The 26,548-nt window shown below is 39.0% G+C and overlaps 1 pseudogene; it reads right to left on the bottom strand.

Annotated features, from left to right (window-relative positions):
• Positions 1-79: 79 nt before the first annotated feature.
• LOC132366215 (cell division cycle-associated protein 7-like) lies at positions 80-26,128 on the bottom strand (annotated as a pseudogene).
• Positions 26,129-26,548: the final 420 nt, after the last annotated feature.

Consider the following 26,548-nt stretch of genomic DNA (forward strand, 5'->3'; position numbering starts at 1 on the left):
TTGTTATATCAATCCCCCCATCACATTCATAATCAGTCAGAACCCGGATTCTCCCCCCTGTGTATAGATGATTATTTCTTCAGATTTTGGCTTTCTGAATATAATCTTTGGCCATGGGACCCCAGCCTTCTTCTGGAGGAAAACACCCAGTGGGGATACCTCCAATGTGGGTGTTCTTGAGGGACACCAGATTTTCATTTCTACGTGGTACCAGGGTATATCTAGATCTTCCTACATTTTGGAGGGGAACCTGCATGATCATTGCTGCTGTCCCAGATAAAACCATTATGACTACAAAGGACTTAGCTTCCTCAGGAGGCATTCCCAACCTTAGGTCATTCCTCAAAGAAGCCTTGAGACCCGTCTAAAAGAGACAAAAACGAACCACTGATTGGGGGGGTGGGGGGGGACATGCTTATGATAACCCAATTCTTGATCAGCTCAAAGTGATCCACCGTTTCTTTAGAGGAATTTTTTTGGTTTGCAGGTATACCCCTCTTAGGAACATTTTCAATCTTACCATCATGGTCCAGGAATCCTGAAAGTCTATGGTAGCAGCCATTGAAGAGCAACAGTCAGCTCTAGATTCTCTGTCCAAGGTGGTTTTACAAAATAGGAGGGCCCTCAGTGTTATAACAGCTAAGGCCAGGGGTGCCTGTGCCCTGCTAAATGAAACCTGCTGCTTCTATGATAATACCTCTGGCCAGGTCGAAGAAAACCTTCTGGTTTTAAAGAAAAAACATCAAACCAATAGAAGATCTGAAAGAGAGAACAGGACAGGACCCTAGCTGGCTTCCTACCCTCCTCTCCTCTATGGTGACCCAGATATGGACATGGCTGGGGCCCTTGTTTGGACCATTAGCCCTGATAGCCTTTTTTGTTGTTGTTAGGCCCTTGTATCATAAACCTTGTTCGACTCATTTCAGAATGCATACAGGCTGTTTGATTCCAAATGTTTCTGTGAGGTGGTTACCAGCCTGTTCAGCCTGACCCTGACTGAGACCTACATGGGACCCCTTGATGGTCATCACTCCAGCCCACCTCCTAGCTGAAAGATAGCAAGAGGAGGGACCCAGTCAAAACTCTGCCCCTTACCAGCAGGAAGCAGCTAGAGTGGTCATCACCCATGTCCTAAAGAATTGTGTCCCATACTCTTGAGGGGGGAATGTTAGGTAGTTAGACATTAGCAGAGGAGATGACAGTGGCAGAAAGACAAGAGGGGAATAATCAAGTCACACCCCAACCATCTGGAGACCCTCCCCTGACATTAGCAACAAGGAGGTGAAAGTGGTGAAAAGAAAATAAGGGAGTCATCAAGTTACACCCCAACCATCTTAGGACTCTCCCTGACCCCATCCAGAATAAGCAAAACTATGGGCACCAAAGGGTGGTGGGCAACTTGTCCTGATAAAGAGGGAGCATGGTAACATGAGGGAACTTCCCTGGGCTGCACGTGCCCAGGCTAGACAGGCGTATAACCTATAGTAAACCCAAACCCGTTATACCATCACTATAATAAAATCTGCATGTGGTTTAGCCCCCCTGCCCCGGGTGGCCTTTTCTTAGCGAATCAAGGGTAAGGGCATGCACAATAATGAACTTGTTACATAGCTCGGGACTGTCAATCAAATAATGATTCCCTGTCACTCACCCATGATCACGCCCCACCTCCTCACAGAGCACTCCTTACAAACACCCTTAAGCCTGTACAGGAGTACTGGTTTCACATCACAGAAACAGCCCACTCTCCCTCTGAGAGTGTAACTATTTAATAAACTTTGCTTTGCGCTTAAGCCTGAAGTGGTAGTCTGCAGTTCTTTGCTGGTCCGGGTCTTCCGTTGACCTCCTCGGTTGAAACTATTTGACACAATGCATGCCAACCCAGTAACAGTTTCTTGATAAATAGTGCCTGTGCCCTGAGTTCATACCCCACCAGGATGAGTGGAGGAGGATGTGGCAGTGGGGAACTGTGTGCCTTCTCCTGGATTAAGTGGATGTCAGTAGAGTAGCTATGGCTACCTAAAGCATTTAGGCAGATGGTCAGAAAATCACCCCACAGAGTCCTTGAGCTCTAAGAGAGCAGCAGCATGAGCTGTGTGCCCAGAGAGTCCAGTGTGTCACAGACAGAGCTGGATTGGAAGGGGACTTTTGGAAGGGAACAGAGAATAACATGGCAGGACCTGCGTGTAATAAGACAAAGGCCACATGAGCATGAGGATGGCTCAGCAGATTGCAACATGGTCAGATGATAACCTGAGCAGATGCTCCCACCCACCACCATCTGCCTTTACATCTCACTGACATCATTCAAACCTTCCTGGATTGTTAAAAACAATTCTAGGTAAATGTCAAATATGGGTCTTAAATTTACAAAGATTAACTTTGTCTATTTGGAGGAAAGGTGCAAGTTAAATTGAGTGATAAAAACAACAGAGGCTCACACTCACCCTGTAGATGCATATCAAATTTAAGAAAAGAATGAAGCTGGGTGAGATAGTAAATGTTTGGGTGGTTGACCCGGGATAAAAAAGTAATAAATTTTTGGAACTATGGACCCAAACCGTCAATATAATATGTTATGGGAATAATGTGTGTACAATATAAATAGTCAGTAGATCACATGGGCTTAGTTGCAGAAAATGTAAGTACCTAAAGGTTTTAATAGACCTTACAATTCATTAATAAATTATAATGACTAAAGAAAGGGGATGACCCTTATCAACTGCACAGATAAAATCATCTTGGAGGGTATGTGTGTGTGTGTGTGTGTGTGTGTGTGTGTGTGTGTGTGTGATGGTAGTTATTTGTAATGTAATTTGCTCTAAACTGGTTTGAGTTCAGAGAAATGTAACAAGAATTCAAAAAAAATTAACTGGGTCCAGTATTCTATGAATAATATTAAGACAAGCTGGGACCTGGGACCTGGGACCCTTTGCTTCAGTGCTTGCACCTGGATAAATGTACCCCGGAGCAACAGAATACATAGAAACTGTAAGGGATTAAAAATAACTGCAGGCATGCGCAGCTTGGGCAATGATGAATAATAAAATACAAAAAGACCAAAAACAAACTACCACTTCTGAGTGCCAGGAGCAAAAGCAGGGCACTGCGTGTAATCCCTGCACACAGCACCACTAAGGGGGTGGGCAGACCACCTAAGCTATGCCTCCGGCTTGACCCACCAATCCATCTCCACCCTCACCCCAATTAAAGAACCAGCCCACCTTCCTCGGTGAGCAAGTAAGGGAACCTGTTACTTGTTTTCTTTGTTTTCATTCCCTCTTGCTGCATCAGGAGTCCCAATAAAACCTTGCCTGAATTCCTCATCTGGCTTCCTATCAATTTCTATTGATTAAAGGACCAAGGATCCTGGTCAGTAACAATACAACCATACACCATAAATCTGATTAGCTCAGGGCAGTTCCATTAACACCTGTTGTTCTAGCAATTGCAGGTTTTACATAGCTACCCTCTATATGGAGAACAATTGGAAGGAATGGAATTTTTTTATCTGTAGGTGAGAACTGAGGGACTGGGAAGAAAGAGACTGACCTTAGGTGGCTGTCTTCAAACAATAAGGGCTCTTACATGGAGGAGGAATTAATCTTCTCTGTGGTGCCAGTGGATAGAATGAAGGCCACTTATAAGATATACAAGGAGAAGTATTTTTACTAGGAAAAGAGAACTTTTTATACATCAAAATGCTCTGAAAACAGAGTAGGCTTCCCCAAATTGAAGTGAGTTCCCTATCAGTAGGAGGATAATAAAAAAACATTGAGGTTTTGCAGTGAGGATATTATAAGGGAAATTCAAATATCAGATGGATAGTGAGGTCAACTGAATTTTTAATCTTTCCCAAACTTGTTATTCTTAAAATTTTTAGTTTTGAACGATGTGGGGAATCAGAAAAGGATTTGACGTGTGGATGAAAAGTGTTGCCAGCCATATCAGCAAACAAAGGATGCTGCAGCCATCAAGCTATCAGCCACTACACACCCCCTAACCTGAGCCTGAGGGAACTCAAGATGGAGATCAACAGGCTGCATGCCAAACCCTCAGCCACTGCAGCCATCCCCAATAGTGCACCCTGAGGGGACTCACGAAGGGAAAGAACAGGATACTGGCCCCAGAGAGTTGAGCTGCATATCAAAGGAATGATTTCAATGATTCTTGGGAATCATTGGGAGGGAGGGAAGAATCATATGGGAAGATTCTTCCATATTCCCATAAGAAAAGCACTAAATTCATTAACTTGAGATACCTGGTTTTCTTTAATTAACAGTAATCTTTTAAAGTTCTGACTACCTGGTCTTTGCTGCAAAAACTGCTATATATCCTGGCCCCTCCCTTACCTCTTTGAAGCAGTACCTTAAAGCTATCTGAGAGTCCTATCTCCCAGGCTTGAAGTCCTCAGAACTTCTGCCAAATCAAACATAATTCTCAACTTTTAGGTTGTGCATTTTATTTTCAATCGACAGAAGAATAGAGAGAATATGATTGTTAGAAATCATTATAGGTTACAAAGGCAGTTTTAGGAACAGAAATAGTTGAAAAAACTTAAGTGCTTTCATGTTCCCACTTGTTATAAACCAAAATGTATTATTTGTATTTCCTATGCTGCTCCTTTTACTAAATAACGTAAAACCCTTGCCAAATACATTTTGCAAAAAATGAATAATCCAAAATGCAGAAACACTCTTTTGATTTATACAGTCTAATTGGCATCCTCTAGTAGAGTACACAGCCAGTTTCTGGGACTTCAGAGTTTGACTGAGAGACAACTCCCAGGTACTGTGCCTGTGGGCAGTAGAATGAGGATGTGGAAATCTAGGATTTCCTGTTGCCTTCACATTGGTATCAATTAGCATACTTTCTGGAACAAGTAATAGAAAACCAAACAAACAATAAAGGCATGTTCTATGTTGTATAAAACAAAAACCCAGAATAAGACATTTACAGGTTTGGTGGATTCAGTGGCTAATACTGTCAGGCATCCAATTCTCTGTGATTCTTTTTGGCTGTCCCTTCATAGTTGTAACCTGGCTGAACAACACAAACAACCACATAAGCTGGATGAAGCAGCTGCATAGAGAGCAGATACTGTTCTCACATTAAAATGTCTAAAGGCAAAAAAAGCGTGTAAATAACTTCTTTTTTTTTAAACATCTTTATTGTAGTATAACTGCTTTACAATGGTGTGTTAGTTTCTGCTTTATAACAAACTGAATCAGCTATACATATACATATATCCCCATATCCCCTCCCTCTTGCATTTCTCTCCCTATCCTACCCCTCTAGGTGGTCACAAAGCACCGAGCTGATCTCCCTCTGCTAAGTGGCTTCTCCCCACTAGCTATCTATTTTACATTTGGTAGTGTATATATGTCCATGGCTCTCTCTCATGTCATCCCAGCTTACCCTTCCTCCCCGTGTCCTCAAGTCCATTCTCTATGTCTGCATCATTATTCCTGTTCTGCCCTAGGTTATTCAGAAGCTTTTTTTTTTTTAGATTCCATGTATATGTGTCAGCATACAGTATTTGTTTTTCTCTTTCTGACTTACTTCACTCTGTATGACAGTCTCTAGGTCCATCCACGTCACTACAAATAACTCAATTTCATTTCTTTTTATGACTGAGTAATATTCCATTGTATATATGTGCCACATCTTCTTTATCTATTCATCTGTCAATGGACACTTAGGTTGCTCCATGTCCTAGCTATTGTAAATAGAGCTGCAAAGAACATTGTGGTACATGACTTTTTTGAATTATGGTTTTCTCAGGGTATATGCCCAGTAGTGGGATTGCTGGGTCATATGGTAGTTCTAATTTTAGATTTTTAAGGAACCTCCATACTGTTCTCCATAGTGGCTGTAACAATTTACATTCCCACCAACAGTGCAAGAGTGTTCCCTTTTCTCTACACCCTATCCAGCATTTTTTGTTTGTAGATTTTTTGATGATGACCATTCTAACTGGTGTAATGTGATACCTCATTGTAGTTTTGATGTGCATTTCTCTAATGATTAGTGATGTTGAGCATCTTTACATGTGTTTGTTGGCAATCTGTACACCTTCTTTGGAGAAATGTCTATTTACGCCTTCTGCCCATTATTTGATTGGGTTGTTTTTTTGTTTTTTTTTTGATACTGAGCTTCATGAGCTGCTTGTAAAATTTGGATATGAATCCTTTGTCAGTTGCTTCATTTGCAAATATTTTCTCCCATTCTGAGGGTTGTCTTTTGATCTTATTTATGGTTTCTTTGCTGAGTAAAAGCTTTTAAGTTTCATTAGGTCTGATTTGTTTATTTTTGTTTCATTTCCATTTCTCCAGGAGGTGGGTCAAAAAGGATCTTGCTGTGATTTATGTCATAGAGTATTCTGCCGATGTTTTCCTCTAAGAGTTTTAAAGTGTCTGGTCTTACATTTAGGACTTTAATCCATTTTGAGTTTATTTTTGTGTATGGTGTTAGGGAGTGTTCTAATTTCATTCTTTTACTTGTAGCTGTCCAGTTTTCCCACTACCACTTATTGAAGAGGCTGTCTTTTCTCCATTGTATATTCTTGCCTCCTTTATCAAAGATAAGGTGACCATATGTGTGTGGGTTTATCTCTGGGTTTTCTATACTGATCCATTGATCTATATTTCTGTTTTTGTGCCAGTACCATACTGTCTTGATTACTGTAGCTTTGTAGTATAGTCTGAAGCTCAGGAGCCTGATTCCTCCAGCTCCGTTTTTCTTTCTCAAGATTGCTTGGGCTATTCAGGGTCTTTTGTGCTTCCATGCAAATTGTGAAATTTTTTGTTCTAGTTCTGTGAAAAATGCCATTGGTACTGTGAGATGGATTATATTGAATCTGTAGATTGCTTTGGGTAATATAGTCATTTTCACAATGTTGATTCTTCCAATCCAGGAACATGGTATATCTCTCCTTCTGTTTGTATCATCTTTAATTTCTTTCATCAGTGTCTTATAGTTTTCTGCATACAGGTATTTTGTCTCCTTAGGTAGGTTTATTCCTAGGTATTTTATTCTTTTTGTTGCAGTGGTAAATGGGAGTGTTTCCTTAAATTCTCTTTCAGATTTTTCATCATTAGTGTATAGGAATGCAAGAGATTTCTGTGCATTAATTTTGTATCCTGCTACTTTACCAAATTCATTGATTAGCTCTAGTAGTTTTCTGGTAGAATCTTTAGCATTCTCTATGTATAGTAACATGTCAACTGCAAACAGTGCCAGCTTTACTTCTTCTTTTCTGATTTGGATTCCTTTTACTTCTTTTTCTTCTGATTGCTGTGGCTAAAACTTCCAAAACTATATTGAATAATAGTGGTGAGAGTGGACAACGTTGTCTTGTTCCTAATCTTAGAGGAAGTCTTTTCAGTTTTTCACCATTGAGAGCAATGTTGGCTGTGGATTTGTCATATATGGCCTTTATTATGTTGAGGTAAGTTCCCTCTATGCCTGCTTTCTGGAAATTTTTCATCAGAAATTGGTGTTGAATATTGTTGCAAGCTTTTTCTGCATCTACTGAGATGATCATGTGGTTTTTCTCCTTCAATTTGTTAATGTGGTTTTTCACATGGATTCATTTGCGTATATTGAAGAATCCTTGCATTCCTGGGATAAACCTCACTTGATCATGGTGTATGATCCTTTTAATGTGTTGTTGGATTCTTTTTGCTAGTATTTTGTTGAGGATTTTTGCATGTATGTTCATCAGTGATATTGGCCTGTAGTTTTCTTTCTTTGTGACATCATTGTCTGGTTTTGGTATCAGGGTGATGATGGCCTCGTAAAATGAGTTTGGAAGTGTTCCTCCCTCTGCTATATTTTGGTAGTTTGAGAAGGATAGGTGTTAGCTCTTCTCTAAATTTTTGGTAGAATTCACCTGTGAAGTCATCTGGTCCTAGGCATTTGTTTGTTGGAAGATTTTTAATCACAGTCTCAATTTCCATGCTTGTGATTGGTCTGTTTATATATTCTATTTCTTCGTTGTTCAGTCACAGAAGGTTGGACTTTTCTAAGAATTTGCCCATTTCTTCCATGCTGTCCATTTTATTGACATATAGTTGCTTGTAGTAATCTCTCATGATCCTTTGTATTTCTTCAGTGTCAGTTGTTACTTTCCTTTTTCCTTTCTAATTCTATTGATTTGAGTCTTCTCCCTTTGTTTCTTGATGAGTCTAGCTAATGGTTTATCAATTTTGCTTATCTTCTCAAAAACCAGCTTTTAGTTTTATTGATCATTGCTATCATTTCCTTCATTTCTTTTTCATTTATTTCTGATCTGAGCTTTATGATTTCTTTCCTTCTGCTAACTTTGTGGTATTTTTTGTTCTTCTCTCTCTAATTGCTTTAGGTGTAAGCTTAGGTTGTTTATTTGAACTTTTTCTTGTTTTTGAGGTAGGATTGTATTTCTATAAACTTCCCTCTTAGAACTGATTTTGCTGCATCCCATACGTTTTGGGTCATCGTGTTTTTGTTGTCATTTTTTTCTAGGTGTTTTTTGGCTTCCCCTTTGATTTCTTCAGTGATTTCTCGGTTATTTAGTAGTGTGTTGTTTAGCTTGCATGTGTTTGTATTTTTTACAGATTTTTTTCCTGTAATTGATATCTAGTCTCATAGCATTGTGGTAGGAAAAGATACTTTATACAATTTCAATTTTCTTAAATTTGCCAAGGCTTGACTTGTGACCCAAGATATGATCTATCCTGGAGAATGTTCCATGAGGACTTGATAAGAAAGTGTATTCTGTTCTTTTTGGATGGACTGTCCTATAAATATCAATTAAGCCCATCTTGTTTAATGTATCATTTAAAACTTGTGTTTCCTTATTTATTTTTATTTTGGATGATCTGTCCATGGTGAAAGTGGGGTGTTAAAGTCCCCTACTATGATTTTGTTACTATTGATTTTCCCTTTTATGGCTGTTAGTATTTGCCTTATGTATTGAGGTGCTCCTATGTTGGGTGAATAAATATTTACAAGTGTTATATCTTCTTGGATTGATCCCTTGATCATTATGTAGTGTCCTGCTTTGTCTCTTGTCTTCTTTATTTTAAAATCTATTTTGTCTGATATGAGAATTGCTATTCCAGTTTTCTCCTGATTTCCATTTGCATGGAATATCTTTTTCCATATTCTCACTTTCAGTCTGTATGTGTTCCTAGGTCTGAAGTGGGTCTATACAGGTCTTGTTTTAGTACCCATTCAGCCAGTCTATGTCTTTTGGTTGGAGCATGTAATCCATTTACATTTAAGGTAATTATCAACATGTATATTCCTATTACCATTTTCTTAATTGTTTTGGGTCTTTCCTTCTCTTGTGTTTCCTGTCTAGAGAAGTTCCTTTAGTATTTGTTGTTAAGCTGGTTTGGTGGTGCTGAATTCCCTTAGCTTTTGCTTGTCTGTAAAGATTTTAATTTCTCCATCAAATCTGAATGAGATCCTTGCTGGGTAGAGTAATCTTGGTTGTAGGTTTTTCCCTTTCATCACTTTAAATATGTCCTGCCACTGCCTTCTGGCTTACAGAGTTTTTGCTGAAAGATCAGCTGTTAACCTTATGGGGATTCCCTTGTATGTTATTTGTTCCTTTTCCCTTGCTGCTTTTAATATTTTTTCTTTATATTTAATTTTTGATAGTTTGATTAATATGTGTTTTGATGTTTTTCTCCTTCAATTTATCCTGTATGGGACTCTCTGTGCTTCCTGGACTTGACTATTTTCTTTCCCATGTTATGGAAGTTTTCAACTGTTAACTCTTCAAATATTTTCTCAGTCCTTTTTTTTTTCTCTTCTTCTTTCAGGACCCCTATAATTCTAATGTTGGTGCATTTAATGTTGTTCCAGAGGTCTCTGAGTCTGTCCTCAATTCTTTTCATTCTTTTTTCTTTATTCTGCTCTGCAGTAGTTATTTCCACTATTTTATCTTCCAGGTCACTTATCCGTTCTTCTGCCTCAGTTATTCTGCTGTTGATTCCTTCTAGAGAATTTTTTATTTCATTTATTGTGTTGTTCATCATTGTTTGTTTGCTCTTTAATTCTTCTAGGTCTTTGTTAAACGTTTCTTGTATTTTCTCCATTCTATTTCCAAGATTTTTGATCATCTTTACTATCATTACTCTGAATTCTTTTTCAGGTAGAGTGCATATTTCTTCTTCATTTGTTAGGTCTGATGGGTTATAACCTTACTCCTTCATCTTCTCTGTGTTTCTCTGTCTTCTCATTTTGCTTTACTTACTGTGTTTGGGGTCTCCTTTTTGCAGCCTGCAGGTTCATAGTTCTTGTTGTTTTTGGCATCTGCTCTCAGTGGCTAAGGTTGGTTCAGTGGGTTGTGTAGGTTTCCTGGTGGAGGGAACTGGTGCCTTTGTTCTGGTGGATGAGGCTGGATTTTGTCTTTCTGGTGGGCAGGACCATGTCCGGTAGTGTGTTTTGGGGTGTCTGTGACCTTATTATGATTTTAGGTAGCCTCTCTGCTAATGGGTGGGTTTGTGTTCCTGTATTGCTAGTTGTTTGGCATAGGCTGTCAAGCACTGTAGCTTGCTGTTCATTGAGTGGAGGTCGATATTAGCATTGAGATGGAGATCTCTGGGAGAGCTTTTGCTGTTTGGTATTATGTGGAGCCTGGAGGTCTCTGGTGGACCAATGTCCTGAATTCAGCTCTCCCACCTCAGAGGTACAGGCCTGACACCCAGCCGGAGCACCAAGTCCCTGTCAGCCACAGAGCTTTTGGGAAGTCTGAGGTCTTCTGCCAGCATTCAGTAGGTGTTCTGTAGGAGTTGTTCCACATGTAGGTGTATTTCTGATGCATTTGTGGGGAGCAAGATGATTTCCACATCTTACTCCTCCACCATATTGAAGGTCCCCCCCTAAATACTTCTTGTGTTGCTTATTAAGACAGAGTAAAACTTTCCCATAAGCCACACAGTAGATTTATGCAACAGCAGACAACTCATTGGATAGTAACCAGTGTCCATGTGAAAAAAAAAACCACTGATAAAGGAGATGGAATCACCATGAATTATTAGGTACACATTGGGTAAATGAATATTTATTATCTGAGTAAGTTTATGATTGTCTAAACAGGGAAGAAAAGTGATGGACAGGGATGAACTTTGACTAGGTAACCAACAGTGTCTGGCCACAGCCCTCTTGTACCAGGTTCCAATGTCTGCTCTAACACAAAAATACCTGCTATTTTAGTTTGCTAGGGCTGCCATAGCAAACTCTCACAACTTGGGAAGCTTAAAACAACAGAAATTTATTGTTTCACAGTTCTGGTAGCTAAAAGTCTGAAATGAAGGTGTTGACAGGGCCATGCTCTCTCTAAAACCTTCCCAGGACTCCTTCATGGTGTCTTCCTAGCTTCCTGTGTTTGCTGGAAATCTTTGGTGTTCCTTTGCTTGTAGATACATCACTCCAATCCCTGCCTCCATTATCACATGGCTGACTATTCCCTATATGTTTCTGCTTTCTCTTCTCATAAAGACTTAGTCATATTAGATTAGGGCCTGCCCTAATGACTTCACCTTAACTTGATTACATCTACAAAGACCCTATTTCCAAATAAGGTCACATTTACAGGTCCCTGAAGATAGGAATTTAACCTACCTTTTTGGAGGAACACAATTCAACCCATAACACCTACACAATGATGATATTTTAGTGTTATCAATTTAACCCATAACACCTACATAGTGATGCTCTTTTAGGGTTACCAATGTTGTAACATTGTTTCTTGTGAGTCTTTCCCTGTGAAACAAGGTCTGGAGTCTCCACATCATAAGACAGCAGGGTCTAATAAGGTTTGAAGACTTGAGTACTATATGGATCATCTTGGGAAAGCCACTTATTTTCTGTGAAACTGTCAGTTTCCTTACCACATAAGAACTTCCCAATATGATACTTTGATCAAAAGACATTATGTGTCTGGTCTCAGAAGAACCCTCTAAGGAGATGAATTTATCTGCCCACCATTGTTTGATTATATTAAACATTAGATCATTTAATTTACCCCTTTCTAGTGTCATACTCATGAAACATTCTGATTATAAAGTCTTTCCATGTGATAGGTTTATATAATATGTGAACTCCCTCTCCCTAAAGTTGTTACATTTCATAGTATAATTTGAACCATTGGCTTTAAAATGTTATGAAAAAATAGAGATTTTGATTTTTTTTAAATCTCCAAATTCTCAGTGGTAGAACTTGATGATCTGCCTTCTATTAAGGCAGGTTCTAAAAGGCAATGTGAATGTCTCATTTTCTTTAATGTATAATGTGTTTACTTGTTTGGAAATTTGCAATTTGAGGTGCTTAGGGGAAGAGAGCCTATCCTTCTCATCCCTTCCAGGAGAGTCACAAGGATTCAGAGACTCGAAAGAAAAGGTGAGAGTTGACTCTGATGCTGGGACAGGACTCATTAATTAATATTTGTGTAATTAATATTTGTGTCTGCCTGATACCACTTTCTCACCTTTCTCTAATAGAACATGCCTCTGTGTGTGTGTGTGTGTGTGTGTGTGTGTGTGTGTGTGTGTGTGTGTGTGCTTCTACTCTATTCAACAAGGTACAATTTTCTGTATTCATCTAGTGTTTCTTTTGGAAAATAATGTGCATAAGCAAACATGAAATTAGTGTATGTTCAATTTGTTTCCTGATACATCAATCACATTGGAACAAAGTTACAATTTTTAAATGAACATTATAGCAGAACTGATTATATTCCTAGAATAAAGCGTATTTTCTCTCCATCTAACTAAAGGTGTTTCATGGCAATGTAGTTGAACAAAACTTTTCCTATTTGGTAATGTAACAACTTAAAACAACAAATTTCCCCCCAAATATATGTGAAGCCCATTAAACTAATAAAATGGATGCACATTCTGAGATCCAATTTTATACAGATTTGTGACATTGCTATGATATGCTGCTTGCTTCAGTAAAAATAGGATTATTTTACAGACAGAATATTCTACAAACCCAGCTTGAATCAAGATTTATAATGTTGTTGCTGTGTATTTAAAATGCATCTTTGTGCTAAATTACTTTTTTCTCAGGACAAATAATTAATCATACAAGAAAAAGAGTTAAAAAAATCAATTGTTAGTTGGAATAGTCAAAAATCTGTTCAGCATTTCCTTTACAATACTGATTTCTACACATTTATGCTCTGTAGGGAGAACATTGCAAATATTAAGTTTCAGTGGGTTTTTTTGTTTGTTTTATTTTTTGATTTAGTACTCTGTGTATTATTCTTTATTTTTAAAAATTTTTATTTTATATTGGACCATAGTTGATTAACAATGTTGTGTTAGTTTCAGGTATACAGCAAAGTGATTCAGTTATACATATACATGTATCTATTCTTTTTCAAATTCTTTTCCCATTTGGTTATTACAGAATCTTGAGCAGAGTTCCCTGTGCTATACAGTAGGTCCTTGTTGGTTATCTATTTTAAATATAGTAGTGTGTACATGTCTATCCCAAATTCCCAATCTGTCCCTCCCCCTATCCTTCCCCACTGGTAACCATAAGTCACTCTCTAACTCTGTGAACCTGTTTCTGTTTTGTAAATAAGTTCATTTTTATCATTTTTTAAGATTCTGCATATAACTGATATCATATGATATTTGTATGATATTCTCTGTCTGACTTACTTCACTTAGTATGAAAATCTCTAGTTCCATCCATGTCACTGCAAATGGCATCATTTCATTCTTTTTTAATGGCTGAGTAATATTACATTGTATATATGCACCACATCTTCTTTATCCATTCATCTGTCGATGGACATTTAGTTTGCTTCTGTGTCTTGACTATTGTAAACAGTGCTGTAATGAATATTGGGGTGCATGTACCCCTTCAAACCATGTTTTCTCTGGATGTATGTCCAAGAGTAGGATTACTGGATCATATGGTAGCTCTATTTTTAGTTTTTTAAGGATCTTCCATACCATTCTCCATAGTGACAATATCAATTTACATTCCCACTGATGTAGGAAGGTTCCCTTCTCTTTTTTTCACATCTTTATTGGAGTGTAATTGCTTTACAATGTTGGTTAGTTTCTGCTGTACAACAAAGTGAATCAGCTATATGTATACATATATCCCCATGTCCCCTCCCTCTTGAGCCTCCCTCCCCCCCTACCTATCCCATACCTCTAGGTCATCACAAAGCATCGAGTTGATCTCCCTGAGCTATGCAGCAGCTTCCCACTAGCCATCCATTTTACATTTGATAGTGTATATATGTCCATGCAAATCTCTCACTTTGTCCCAGCTTCCCCTTCCCCCCCACCATGGCCTCAAATCCGTTCTCTATGCCTGCATCTTTATTCCTGCCCTGCCACTAGGTTCATCACTACTACTTTTTTAGATTCCATATATATGCGTTAGCATATGGTATTTGTTTTTCTCTTTCTGACTTACTTAACTCTGTATGACAGACTCTAGGTCCATCCACCTCACTACAAATAACTCAGTTTCATTCCTTTTTATGGCTGAGTAATATTCCATTGTATATGTGTGCCACATCTTCTTTATCCATTGATAAATGGATAAAGACATTTAGGACATTTAGGTTGCTTCCTTGTCCTGGCAATTATTAGTGCTGCAAGAACATTGTGGTACATGTATCTTTTTGAATTATGGTTTTCTCAGGGTATATGCCCAGTAGTGGGATTCCTGGGCTGTATGGTAGTTCTATTTTTAGTTTTTTAAAGAACATCCATACTGTCCTCCATAGTGGCTGTATCAATTTACATTCCCACCAACAGTGCAGTAGGGTTCCCTTTTCTCCACACCCTCTCGAGCATTTATTGTGTCTAGATTTTTTGATGATGACCATTCTGAACTGTGTGAGGTTATACCTCATTGTGGTTTTGATTTGCATTTCTCTAATGATTAGAGATGTTGATCATCTTTTCATGTGTTTGTTGAACAAATGCATATCTTCTTTGGAGAAATTTAGGTCTTCTGCCCGTTTTTGGATTGTGTTGGTTGTTCTTTTTCTATTGAACTGAATGAGCTGCTTGTATATTTTGGAGATTAATACTTTGCCAGTTGCTTCATTTGCAAATATTTTCTCGCATTCTGAGGGTTGTCATTTCATCTTGTTTATGGTTTCCTTTGCTGTGCAAAAGCTTTTAAGTTTCATTAGGTCTCATTTGTTTATTTTTGTTTTCATTCCCATTACTCTAGGAGGTGGGTCAAAAAGGATCTTGCTGTGATTTATGTCATAGAGTGTTCTGCCGATGTTTTCCTCTAAGAGTTTTACAGTCCCTGGCCTTACATTTAGGTCTTTAATCCACTTTGAGTTTATTTTTGTGTATGGTGTTAGGGAGTGTCCTAATTTCATTCTTTTACATGTAGCTGTCCAGTTTTCCCAGCACCACTTATTGAAGAGGCTGTCTTTTCTCCATTATATATTCTTGCCTCGTTTGTCAAAGATAAATTGACTATAGGTGCATGGGTTTATCTCTGGGCTTTCTATCTTGTTCCATTGATCTATATTTCTGCTTTTGTTCCAGTACCATACTGTCTTGATTACTGAAGCTTTGTAGTATAGTCTGAAGCCAGGGAGCCTGATTCCTCCAGCTCTGTTGTCCTTTCTCACGATTGCTTCAGCTGTTCAGGGTCTTTCGTGTTTCCATACAAATTGTAAAATTTCTTGTTCTAGTTCTGTCAAAAATGCCATTGGTAATTTGATAGGGATTTCATTGAATCTGTAGTATAGTATATAGTCATTTTGACAACATTGATTCTTCCAATCCAGGAGCATGGTATATCTCTCCATCTGTTTATGTCATCTTTGATTTCTTTCATCAGTGTTTTATAATTTTCTGAGCACAGATCTTTTGCCTCTGTAAGTAGGGTTATTCCTAGATATTTTATGCTTTTTGTTGCCATCGTTGTTAGTGTATAGGAATGCAAGAGATTTCTGTGCATTAATATTTTATCCTACAACCTTACCAAATTCTAGTAGTCTTCTGGTGACATTTTTAGGATTCTGTATGTAGAGTATCATGTCATCTGCAAACAGTGACAGTTTAACTTCTTTTCCAATTTGTATTCCTTTCATTTCTTTTTCTTCTCTGATTGCCAGAGCTAGTACTTCCAATACTATGTTGAATAACAGTGGTGAGAGTGGTCATTCTTGTCTTTTCCTGATTTTAGAGGAAATGCTTTCAGTTTTTCACCATTGAGAATGATGTTTCTGTGGGTTTGTCATATATGGCTTTTATTATGTTGAGGTAGGTTCCCTCTATGCCCACTTTCTGCAAAGTTTTCATTGGAATTTGGTGTTGAATTTTGTCAAAAGCTTTTTCTGCATCTTTTAAGATGATCATATGGTTGTTATTCTTCAGTTTGTTAATATGGTGTATCACATTGATTGTTTTGCATATATTGAAAAATCCTTGCATCCCTGGGATTAATCCCACTTGAACATGGTGTGTGATCTTTTTAATATGTTGTTGGTTTGTTTGCTAGTATTTTGTTGAGGATTTTTGGGTATATGTTTGTCAGTGATATTGGTGTGTAATTTTCTTTTTTTGTGATACCTTTGTCTGGTTTTGGTATCAGGGTGATGGTGGCTTCATAGAACGAGTTTGATAGTGTCGTCCCTCTGAAATTTTTGGAAGAGTTTGCAAAGGATAGGTGTTAACTCCTCTCTAAATGCTTGATAGAATTCACCTGTGAAGCCATCTGGTCCTAGACTTTTTTTTTTGTTGGAAGATTTTTAATTACAGTTTCAATTTCATTACCTGTGATTGGCCTTTTTAAATTTTCTAATTCTTCCTGGTTCAATCTTGGATAGTTGTACCTTTCCAAGAATTTGTCCATTTCTTCCAGGCTGTCCATTTTATTGGCATATAGTTGCTTGTAGTACTCTCTCATGACCCTTTGTATTTCTGCAGTGTCAGTTGTAACTTCTCCTTTTTCATTTCTAATTTTAATGATTTGAGTCCTCTCCCTTTTTTTCTTGATGAATCTGTCTAATGTTTTATCAATTTTGTTTATCTTCTCAAACAACCAACTTTTAGTTTTATTGATCTTTGCTATTGTTTCCTTCATTTCTTTTTCATTTGTTTCTGATCTGATCTTTATGATTTCTTTCCTTCTACTAACTTTGGGTTTTCTTTGTTCTTTTTCTAGTTGCTTTAGGTGTAAGATTAGATTGTTTATTTGAGTTTTTTCTTGTTTCTTGAGGGAGCTTGAATTGGTATAAACTTCCCTCTTAGAACTGCTTTTGCTGCATCCCATAGGTTTTGGATTGTCTTGTTTTCGTTGTCAATTTTTTCTAGGTATTTTTAAATTTCTTCTTTGATTTCTTCAGTGAGCTCTTGGTTATTTAGCAGCACACTGTTTAACCTCCATGTATTTGTGTTTTTTACAGTTTTTTTTTCCTGTAACTGATTTCTAATCTCATAGTGTTGTGGTCGGAAAAGATGCTTGATAAAACTTCATTTTTCTTAAATTTTCCAAGGCTTGATTTTTGACCCAAGATATGATCTATGCTAGAGAACCTTTCATGTGCACTTGAGAAGAAAGTGTGTTTTTCCACTTTCAGCTGGAATGTCCTAAAAATATCAATTAAGTCTACCTGGTCTCTTGTGTTATTTAAAGCTTCTGTTTCCTATTTTAATTTCTGTCTGGATGATCTGTCTGTTGGTGTAAGTGGGGTGTTAAAGTCTCCCACTGTTATTCTGTTACAGTTGATTTCTCCTTTTATGGCTGTTAGCATTGCCTTATGTACTGAGTTGCTCCTATGTTGGGTGCATAACTATTTACAGTTTTTATATCTTCTTCTTGGATTGATCCCTTGATCACTATGTAGTGTCTTTCTTTGTCTCTTCTAATAGTTTTTATTTTAAAGTCTACTTTGTCTGATATGAGAATTGCTACTCCAGCTTTCTTGTGATTTCCATTTGCATGGAATATCTTTTTCCATTCCCTCACTTTCAGTCTGTATGTGTCCCTAGGTCTGAAGTGGGTTTCCTGTACATAGCATATATAAGGGTTTTGTTTTTGACTCTATTCAGCCAGTCTGTTTCTTTTGGTTGGAGCATTTAATCCATTTACATTCAAGGTGATTATCAATATGTATGTTCCTATTACCATTTTCTTAATTGATTTGGGTTTGTTTTTGTGGGTCTTTTGTTTTCTTTTCTTTCCCACTTAGAGAAGTTCCTTTAGCATTTGTTGTAAATCTGGTTTTGTGGTGTTGAATTCTCATGTCTTTTGCCTGTCTGCAAAGATTTGATTACTCCATCGAATCTGAATGAGATCCTTGCTGGGTAATCTTGTTTGTAGGCTCTTCCCTTTCATCACTTCAAATATATCCTGCCACTCTCTTCTGGCCTATAGATTTTCTGCTGGGAAATCAGCTGATAACCTTATGGGGATTCCCTTGTATGTTATTTTTTGCTTTCCCCTTGCTGCTGTTAATATTTTTTCCTTGAATTTAATTTTTGACAGTTTGATATGTGTCTTTGTGTGTTTCTCCTAGGTTTTATCCTGTATGGGACTCTCTGACCTTCCAGGACTTGAGTGGCTATTTCCTTTCCCATGTTAGGGAAATTTTCAACAATAATCTCTTCAAATATTTTCTCAGACCCTTTCTCTTTCTCTTCTTCTTCTGGGACCCCTGTAATTCGAATGTTGGTTCATTTAATGTTGTCCCAGAAGTGTCTGAGACTGTCTTCAATTCTTTTCATTCTTTTTTCTTTATTCGGCTTCGTGGCAGTTATTTCCACCATTTTATCTTCCAGCTCACTTATCTGTTCTTCTGCCTCAGATATTCTGCTATTGATTCCTTCTAGAGTATTTTTTAACATCTTGATTGGAGTATAATTGCTTTACAATGCTGTGTTTTGTTAGTTTCTGCTGTATAACAAAGTGAATCAGCTATACATATACATATATCTCCATATCTCCTCCCTCTTTCATCTCCCTCTCACCCTCCCTATCCCACCCCTCTAATTTCAGTTATTGTGTTGTTCATCACTGTTTGTTTGCTGTTTAGTTCTTCTAGGTCCTTGTTCAACATTTCTTGTATTTTCTGTATTCTTTTTCAGAGGTTTGGGATCATCTTTACTATCATTACTCTGAATTCTTTTTCAGGTAGGTTGCCTTTTTCATCTTCATTTATTTGGTCTTATAGGTTTTTACATTGCTCCTTCATCTGTAACATATTTTTTGTCGTTTCATTTTATTTTTTTGATGTGTGGAGCCATATTCCTGTCTTACTGGTTGTTTGGCCTGAGACGTCCAGCACTGAAGTTTGCAGGCAGTTGTGTAGAGCCGGGTCTTGGTGCCAAGACGAGGACATCTGGGAGGCCTCACTCCAATTAATATTCCCTGGGATCTGAGTTTCTCTGTTAGTCCAGCAGTTTGGACTCAGTGTTCCCACCACAGGAGCTCAGGCCCAAACCCTGGCCTGGGAACGAAGATCCCACAAGCCACACAGTGTGGCAAAAAAAAAAGAAAAAACAAAAGGAGCAGTACAATAACAAAGAATAAAAAATAAAATAAAATTAGAAAGATAAGAAAACATATTTGGAAAAATAAAAATATAACAACTGCAACAAGATAAAACAAAACCACAACAGAGAAAGGAAAGAAGAAAAGAAAAAAAGGGAACAAGTCAAAAGGAACAGAACAATAATGAAGTATAAAGAATAAAATAGGGCTTCCCTGGTGGCGCAGTGGTTGAGAATCTGCCTGCCAATGCAGGGCACACGGGTTCGAGCCGTGGTTTGGGAAGATCCCACATGCTGCGGAGCAACTAGGCCCGTGAGCCACAACTACTGAGCCTGCGCGTCTGGAGCCTGTGCTCCACAACAAGAGAGGCCGCGATAGTGAGAGGCCCATGCACCGCGATGAAGAGTGGCCCCAGCTTGCCGCAACTAGAGAAAGCTCTCGCACAGAAACGAAGACCCAACACAGCCAAAAATAAATAAATAAATAAATAAATTTATAAAAAAAAAAGAATAAAATAAAATTAGAAAAAGAAAAGATTTATTAGAAAAAATAAAAATATAAATGAATCAACAACAACAACAACATATTACAGAACCCCAAGCTAAAGGAAGAAAAAGAAAAGAAAAGAAAAAAAAAGAAAAGGCCAGAGAAGGCCTTGGCTATGGGGGGGCAGAGCTTAGGAGGTGGGTGGAACTTAGGCAGGGGTGGTATTTAGGGTGGGGCGGGGCCTGGGCTCAGGACCCATGCAGCCAGAAATGGCCTTGGGGTGGGGCCTAGGTGGGGTGACGTTCAAGTGTGGGGTGGGGCCTAGGCTATGACTCTGCAGAAGGAGAGAGGTAGCACACTCAGAGGGGGCTCCGGAAATGCAGTTCCAGAGTTTTGGAGGTAAGGCCCTGGGTGAGGGTGTGTGGGTGGGGATTAGGCTCAGTGTGATTGAAGGTGGTCTCAGAGGGTGTCTCTGAGTGCTGCATGTAGTGGTAGGGCCCTTGGTGGGGTTGTGGGGGCAGGGCTTGGGCTTTGCAAGGCAGGAAGGAAGCTCCAAGAGAAGAGGATTAGTCCTGGGAACCCAACAGGTTCCCCAGTGCCCAAGTGGGCAGGGAAAGGGCTAGCTGTGCTCTCTTCCATTCCTCCACCCCCTTCCCGAAGGTCTCCCCTGCCCCTGTTACCACTGTACACCTAACAATGGCCGGATCCTGCCAGCTGTAGGAACTCCGCCCCACCTGCAGCTGCCCCTCAGGGGTGCAGGTCCTGTAGGTCTGGCCTTTACTTTTGCTGTGCTTTCTCTCTCTCCCACTACCTCAGGATGCACGCAACTGGAGGGGGCCTTGGTGGGCAGAGGATCAGGCCTGGGATCTCAGCAGGTTCCTGGGGGCCCAAGTGGGCAGGGATAACGTTGGCCATGCTCACTTTTGATCCTCTGCCTTCCCAATGGTCTCTCCTTTCCCCCTCAGGGCATGGGATCACTTCCCTTCCCCTAGCTGCCTCTCAGGGGCACCGGTCCAGTCCCACCTCCACTTCTCCTCCCCCCTCATTCCCCCCCACATCCTGCCCAGTTGCTAGGGGTTCCTCCCATCCCCTTAGGTGTCCATGGTCCCCCACCAGTGCCTAGCAGGTGCCCTTGTTGTGTGGAGACGCATATTCCATGTCCTCCTAGACTGCCATCTTGACTCTGCCCCCAGGAGGTTTCCCTTTTGTCCACGTCCTCTCCAGGATTATTGTTTATAGATTTTTTGATGATGGCCATCCTGATTGGTGTGAGGTGATATCTCATTGTAGTTTTGATGTACATTTCTCTAATAATTAGTGATGTTGAGCATCTTTTCATGTGCCTTGTGGCCATCTGCATGTTTTCTTTGGAGAAATGTCTATTTAGGTCTTTTGCCTATTTTTTATTGGGTTGCTTTCTTGATATTTAGCTGCATGAGCTGTTTGTTGATTTTAGAGACTAATCCATTGTCAGTCACATCATTTCCAAACCATGCTGTGGGTTGTTTTTTTGTTTTGTCTATGGTTTCTTTGCTGTGCAAAAGCTTTTGAATTTCATTAGGTCCCATTTGTTTATTTATATTTTTCCATTACCTTAGGAGACAGCTTGAAAATGTTACTTCTGCAATTTATGTCAAAAAGTTTGATTTATGTTTTCCTCTAAGAGTTTTATAGTATCAGGTCTTACATTTAGGTCTTTAATCCATTTTGAGTTTATTTTTGTATGTGGTGTTAAAGAACGTTCTAATTTAATTTTTTTAACATATAGCTGTCCAGTTTTCCCAGCACCATTTATTGACGAGACTGTCTTCCCTCTATCATATAGTCTTGCATCCTTTGTTATAGAATAATTGACCATAGGTAAATGGGTCTATTTCTGGGCTTTCTATCCTGTTTCATTGATCTATATTTCTGTTTTTATGCTACTACCATACTGTTTTGATGACTGTATCTTTGTAGTATAAAGTCAGGGAACCTGATTCCACCAGTTCCATTTTTCTTTCTCAAGATTGCTTTGGCTATTCAGGGTCTTTTGCGTATCCATAAAATTTTAAGATTTTTTGTCCTAATTCTGTGAAAAATGTCATTGGTAATTTGATAGGAATTGCATTGAATCTGTACATGCCCTGGATTGTCATTTTGATGATATTGATTCTTCCAATCCAAGAACATGGTGTATCTTTCCATCTGTTTTTGCCATCTTCAATTTCTTTCATCAGGGTCTTAAAGTTTTTGGAGTATATATCTTTTGTATCCTTATGTAGGTTTATTCTTAGTTATTTTATTCTTTTGGATGTGATGGAAAATGGGATTGTTTCTCGAATTTCTCTTTCTGATATTTCATTGTTGGTACATAGGAATGCAACAGATTTCTGTGTGTTAATTTTGTATCCTGCTACTTTACCAAATTCACTGATGAGCTCTAGTAGTTTTCTGTTAGCATTCTTTAGGATTTTCTATGTATAGTATCATGCCATCTGCAAACAGTGACAGTTTTACATCTTCTTTTCCAATTTGGATTCCTTTTATTTATTTTTCTTCTCTGATTGCTGCAGCTAGAACTTCCAAAACTATGTTGAATAAAAGGGGTGAGAGTGGACATCCTTGTCTTGTTCCTGATTTTAGAGGAAATGCTTTCAGATTTTCACCATTGAGTATGATGTTAACTGTAGGTTTGTCATATATGGTCTTTACTATGTTGAAGTATGTTCCCTCTATGTCCAGTTTCTGGAGAGTTTTTGTCATAAGTGAACATTGAATTTTGTCTAAAGCTTTTTGGCATCTATTGAGATGGGTTTTTTCTTCAGTTTGTTGATGTGGTGTATCACAGTGATTTTTTGGGGATATTGAAAAATCCTTGTATCCCTGGGATAAATCTCACTTATACTCGTGTATGATCCTTTTAAAGTATTGTTGGATTTGGATTGCTAGTATTTTGTTGAAGATTTTTGAGTCTATGTTCATCAGTGATATTAGCCTGTAATTTTCTTTTTTTGTGGTATGGTTTTGGTATCAGGGTGATGGTGGCCCCATAGAAAGAGTCCTCTACAATTTTTGGGAAGAGTTTCAGAAAGATAGGTGTTAACATTTCTCTAAATGATAGAATTCACCTGTGAAGCCATCTGGTCCTGGATTTTTGTTTGTTGGCAGTTTTTAATCACAGTTCAATTTCATTACTTGTGATTGGTCTCTTCATATTTTCCATTTCTTCCTGGTTCAGTCTTAGAAGGTTATACCTTTCTAAGAATGTGTCCATTTCTTCCAGGTAGTCCATTTAATTGGCATATAGTTGCTCATAGTAGTCTCTTATGCTCCTTTGTATTTCTGTGATGTCAGTTGTAACTTTTCCTTTTACATTTCCAATTTTAGTTTATTTAGAACAGAACGTTTTATTATTAAAATAAAAAGCTTTGTATAACAGCATAACAGATCAAAAACTCTATTTACATTTATTGATTCAAGGTCCAATTATGCACCAAACACTGCATGGGCTACAGGCTGCAGATGCAAAACAAAATGAACACACACACACTTAGATTCTACCTCTATTGAACAATTTGATTCATGCCAGAACAGGGGGAAGGAGAGATAATACATGGACTCTGCCCAGAAACTATACTGGCAGAGACGTCAAGTTAGCAAACTGTTGAAAGTCACCCTTCTCCAAAAAGGCACTTCTCAGTGTTATAAAAGGCTTCATACCTGAATGTGAACCCTGTGCCTGGCTTACAATTTCTTCAAGAAAGTAAAAACTGCAAAGAATTCTAGCCAAATATAAGTATCAATTTTCCATGCAACATAACAAGAATTTATTTGAAATACCTTACATTATGAACTGAAATAAACTTGGCAAACTACAATTATTCTGAAGTTTTATTCCATGAATTCAAATCGACCTACTCCTGAAGCCTCCCCTTCCCAATTCCCCAGAATGGCTTTTCTACAATGATTTCAAGCATGGCACTGTCCGTGAACCTTTGGGTTGTGACCGTGTGGGCCAGATGCACTTGGTGGAAGAAATCAGCAGCAACTAAGCTTCACCTGTGACAACTTGAATAATAAGCACAATATATGGAATATTCTCCTGAGAGGCCTCCACAGTCATATACTCCACTTGCCAACAATCACCTAATTTTTCCACATGGTTTTAAGACTTTTGTGCCTTGATTCTGTTAAAAATGTCAATGAACACTAAATCAGATCCAGTGTTTTCATGTAAGCAAGTTAGAGGGTTAGTCTCTGGAAACTGAGGGATGTAGTTATTAACACTACTACTGCGTTTCTAAGTGCTTGGTTTTATGGGTGGATTCCAGGGCTATTTCAACACCAATTAAATCAAACATGCTTTCATAAAATGGTCATTTAAAAAGGATTCCGAAACTAAAAGATGGAAGAGAACCACTGGAAATAAGAGGGGGATGGCATCGGATGAGGGGTGGGGGGGAAAGCAAAGGAGAAACTGCAGGAGGGCAGAGTACAGTTGGCACTACACCTCCATGATGTCCAGACATGCAGGCATGTCTAATGAGATTAACTTGATTTGCCTATAAGACAGACGATCATCAGAAATCTTAACTCAGGTTTCAATCACATGACAAAATTTAAAACTTTAAAACAAGGAAGATTTGTGAAGTGGAAGGCAGGTAGTGGATCTTCCAATTATTATACTTGCATTTCAAACTCCTGTTTTAGACTTTTCAAGTAAGCATGCATGTTCCCGAAGCCGTGGTACTTGGCTAAGTACACAAGCACCCCACTCACATACCGCCTGTCTCTCTGCCAACAGAAGCTGAAGTTGCAGATCCCACTACAGAGAGGGCAGTGCCAGTGTGGGTCTAGCAGAGCCTCCCTGCCTTCTTCACTGTAACAGTTTGAAGGCAGGGCCCACAGAACTGGCTTTGAAAGCCCCAGCACTCTGGGTTTCTGTAGTTTGTCTTGGTATCAATAGTTTTCTGGCAGCACTGATGATAAGTCAATCCCAATGAACAGTTATAGATCTTCTCTCGAGAGTTGTTGCAGATGTTGTCCAATTCTCCCTCCGTGATTTTGTCCACCAGGAGAATTATATGGGGAAGTGTCATGGATCCAGGGTGACAACTTCAGGGAATGTCATCTTCGTTCATGTAGCCGGCCATGAGTTTCCTCTTTCTCACCAACATGTACTTATCCTCCTCTTCCTCCTCCTCCTCCTCCTCTGTGGGCAGGGCACTGTGCAACCCAAGGACCTGAGACCTTGACCTGAAGGGAGGACGAGCTCTCTGCTCAGGGTTTCTCCTGCAGGTGACACCTGGGAATGTGTGCCTTCAGGGTGTCTTTGGATGTGAACTGGAGGCTGACAAGGAATGCCTTCCAGGGAAGGAGCCAAGGAAGCTTTCAAATTCTGACATTAGTTTTGCAAGCATTGCTTTGTTTTGCTTTATATTTAAAGCCCTTTTCTCCAAAAAATTCATGCCACTTTCATCTTCTGAATCAGAAGTGCAATCGGTCACAGGATTCTCTGAGGGTTCAGAGGGCACTGCTCTCTTGTTGGCTGCTCCCCTAGTGTTTCAAGTTGGAAACTTCATGGCCACCCAGAGAGGTCTGGAACTTCTACACTGACTGCGGGTCCGACAGCCCACACAGTCTGCCTGCAGCCTCATTCCATCTTGTATCTCACTCTCTGAGAAACCATGAAAACGATTCATCATCAGTGTCGGCATGAAAAGTACTGGCCAGTTTGTTAGTGACATCTGGCCTTGGTTTCTGTAAAAGTCCACAATGGTCTAACACATCTTGCACTTCACTTTCTGAAAAGCCGCAGAAAGATTCATTATCAGAGTCCTCATAAAAAACATTTGCCATTCTTCACTGATACCTGACCTGAATTTAGGTTTTGTGTTTGGAAAATTGTCAGAAGCAAAGCTGTCACAACTGTTGTCAGAGGATGGTGAGGTTTCCATGGAAATCAACTTCACATAGCTGCATTTCTTGACGTTCTTCTTTGCTCTGTGATACTTTCATGGCACATGGCGTTTGCCCAAGCTGGCGGCTGGTGCTGGGAGCAGGGAGAGCTGAGCAGCCATGCACCCTGTAGTCCCACCATGCAGGAGCCAGAGTCCGAGCCATGCTGGCCAGCAGGGCACGCAGAGCCCAGGCCGGAGGGGTGGGGCATGGCCCAAATTACCAATTTTATTTACTTGAGTCCTCTTCCTTTTTTTCTTGATGAGTCTGGCTAAAGGTTTATTAGTTTTCTTTATCTTCTCGAAGAACCAGCTTTTAGTTTCATTGATCTTTGCTATTCTTCATCTCTATTTCATTTATTTCTACTCTGATCTTTATGATTTCTTTCCTTCTGCTAAGCTGGGGTTTTGTTTGTTCTTCTTTCTCTAGTTGCTTTAGGTGTAAGGTTAGGCTGTTTATTTGTGATTTTTCTTGTTTCCTGAAATTTGTATTTCTATAAACTTCCCTCTTAGAACAGCTTTTGCAGTGTCCCATAGGTTTTGGATCATCATGCTTTGGTTTTCATTTGTCTCTAGGTATTTTTTGGTTTCTTCTTTGATTTCTTCAGTGATCCACTGGTTATTTAGTAGCA

The sequence above is a fragment of the Balaenoptera ricei genome, chromosome 5 (assembly GCF_028023285.1).
Source record: "Balaenoptera ricei isolate mBalRic1 chromosome 5, mBalRic1.hap2, whole genome shotgun sequence".
Lineage (NCBI taxonomy): Eukaryota > Metazoa > Chordata > Mammalia > Artiodactyla > Balaenopteridae > Balaenoptera > Balaenoptera ricei.